The following is a 2,810-nucleotide window of genomic DNA, read 5'->3' on the forward strand; positions in this document are numbered from 1 at the left end:
TATTAATAGTACTAACCTTACTCACTAAATATAACGTTTTCATATAAAAATGTATACAATATATAAGTATTACCTCCAATTACTTATTTATAAAAAAGTTATTGTGCACATTCGGACAATTTTAAAAGGTCCATCGTCTATTATTCATTTGCAGATATATATTTAAAAAAAAATTAAGTAAAGAATTATTCTGTGTTATAAGACTATTATTATATCTGTAACAGCCTGTGAATGTCCTACTGCTAGGCTAAGGCCTCCTCTCCCTTTTTTAAGAGAAGGTTTGGTGTCTATTCCACCACGCTGCTTCAATGCGGATTGATGGAATACACGTGTGGCAGAATTTCAGTGAAATTGGACACATGCAGGTTTCCTCACGATGTTTTACTTCACCATCAAGCACGAGATGTATTATAATCACAAACTAAGCACATGAAAATTCAGTGGTGCTTGCCCGGATTTTTTTTTTGGCCACGATCATCGGTTAAGATTCACGCGTCCTTACCACTGGGCTATCTCGGCTCCTAAACTATTATAAAAGTTGTAATATTATTTATTGAAATAAAAATTTGTTAATCGGAAAGTCGTAACTGCTTCGTTATAGTGCCCGAAGTCTCAGTGTAAGCCGCGTACTTGGGGACTAACGGCACAAAAAAGCATTTGCTGTTTGCCGTCACTGCATACTGTCTTGCATCCAAATTGCGACCATAGATGACCATAGATGTTTCATAACAAAAAAAGTCATATATACTGTTTGGTGTTGCAAGTGGTGTTCTAAATTAAAATTTACAGTACTAATATTAGTTATTTTGTAATTTAAAAAACAAATGACACGTTAAACTCAAAACGGTAATGTAGTTTGCCACAACATAAAAGAAATAAGGCTGTGGATCTAATAAGCTCACATTGTTCAGTTAAGTTAACCTAAGTTTAAGTGGAATTAACATTTTAGATTGATCGGAAACGCACATTCGAAAGCTATTCAATCGATAGCGCCAATGAATAGATATATTGACGATAAAAGTACCTCAGAAACGGCTCAGTATTTCAGTAATAAAGTTATTCCTCATTCACCGCACAGGTTTATACACAGGTCGTTACTCATATTTCAAATATCTTGCTTAAATAGTTACTCTCATTAACAACATTTTAGATACTGAGCCAGCTAATTCCATAATTCTACCATATCTCGGAGTAGCATTTGTATACGTGAGCAGATATGAGAAGCGAGATTAACGACACGCCCGAGACCGGTAACCCAGTAAGGGTTGGACAAGATTAATTACACCGCGCCGCTATTCCAAATGGTGAATTTTAATTCCGTAGTCCGCATTCGTTTACCGAATTCAAATTTAAAGCGAATAGTTTTTGTCACGTTCGTCGAATCTGATTTTTGCTAAATCCCGCTTGATTCTAATTGTAAGTTGACGTTAATTTGTATCAATGTTGACTGTCCATCCATTGGACCATCGGCTTTGGATTGTCCGTTACGTTATATGGAAATGTAATCAAGACGTACATTGATATAGGAATTAAAATAGTGTTAAATTTCAGACGCTAAGTCGTATTAATGTTGATTTTGCAGTATTTAATTTTGGCATATGTTTTACAATTTATTGAAATAGATTACTGAATGGTTTTGAATTCTTTTGCATGTTCTGACGTTAATCGTGTCAATGTTTATTTTGCTCCGTTGATTTTGGCATATTAATTACATAAAAATAAAAGAATATTGATATTAAGTTTTTTTATTTCTGATTGAAAAATATAATAATAGTTTTTTTTTGTTTATATCCAGAAGACAGTATATCAAAATACTTATGTAACATATCTTGGCAACTTTATAAGTCTTCCTATATAATATTATTTATGCATTGTGAACTATCAAATACATTATGTACCTGCCTGCAATTAAATACACCACCATACTGAATTTTCAATCATCGTACTAATACGAGGTGTCAATGTGTTGCAGTAATAACAGTCTTATGTGTGGGTAAAACTCATCTAGACTGCATTGCACAACAAACACAACGACAAAACTATCACTTACAATCACTTGCTTAAAAATATGTAAATATTCCAGTAAAAAAAAAATTCGAACCTATTTGATACATATTTTGTAACATCTTAATGTAATTACTTAAGTAATTTTTAAACTTCGATTGATAAGGTATTGAGAATTGTGTATTGATTGTAAAAATTCTTGTTCGAATATATTTTTATTTTTATCACAAAATAAATTTTAGATGCATTAGTTGCTTCAATTGATTAGTTGCTTTATATTGACTTTTAAAATCTGAATATTTTTCGTTGAAACAAAAAATATATTTAAAATAATACACAAAAAATATTTGATAATTTGTAGTTATAACTATTTTCAATTCTGTATATATATCATATTTAAAGAAACTTTGGTACCAGAATAAAGATTCACAAAAGTGTGAAGACGCAGTTTTCTAAAATTAAAATGTCATCAAAAATATCACCGTAATAATACATTTTTCTTCAAAAAATACATTTCAAATTCAGTTATGACAATAGCAATATAAACTCTTCACGACAATAAACTAAAAAATTCTAGGTTTCTCATGAAGGGCGGTATTCGTGATACATGAACGTAATCCGTGCTCACTGCTCGATGGCACGCCAGAAATCAGTTACGAAGTTTACGAGGGAACACGGTAAACATGAATAGATCGTTATCAGGGAAGTCCATAAACTGTCTGTTATTTGTTTAGAATAATGATATGATAATAAAATCTTTCTTTAGTTTGACAAATACTTCAACAAAGACAGTCTCTTAAGCTACT

This window comes from Nymphalis io, chromosome 12 (assembly GCF_905147045.1).
Source record: "Nymphalis io chromosome 12, ilAglIoxx1.1, whole genome shotgun sequence".
In the NCBI taxonomy this organism is placed as follows: domain Eukaryota; kingdom Metazoa; phylum Arthropoda; class Insecta; order Lepidoptera; family Nymphalidae; genus Nymphalis; species Nymphalis io.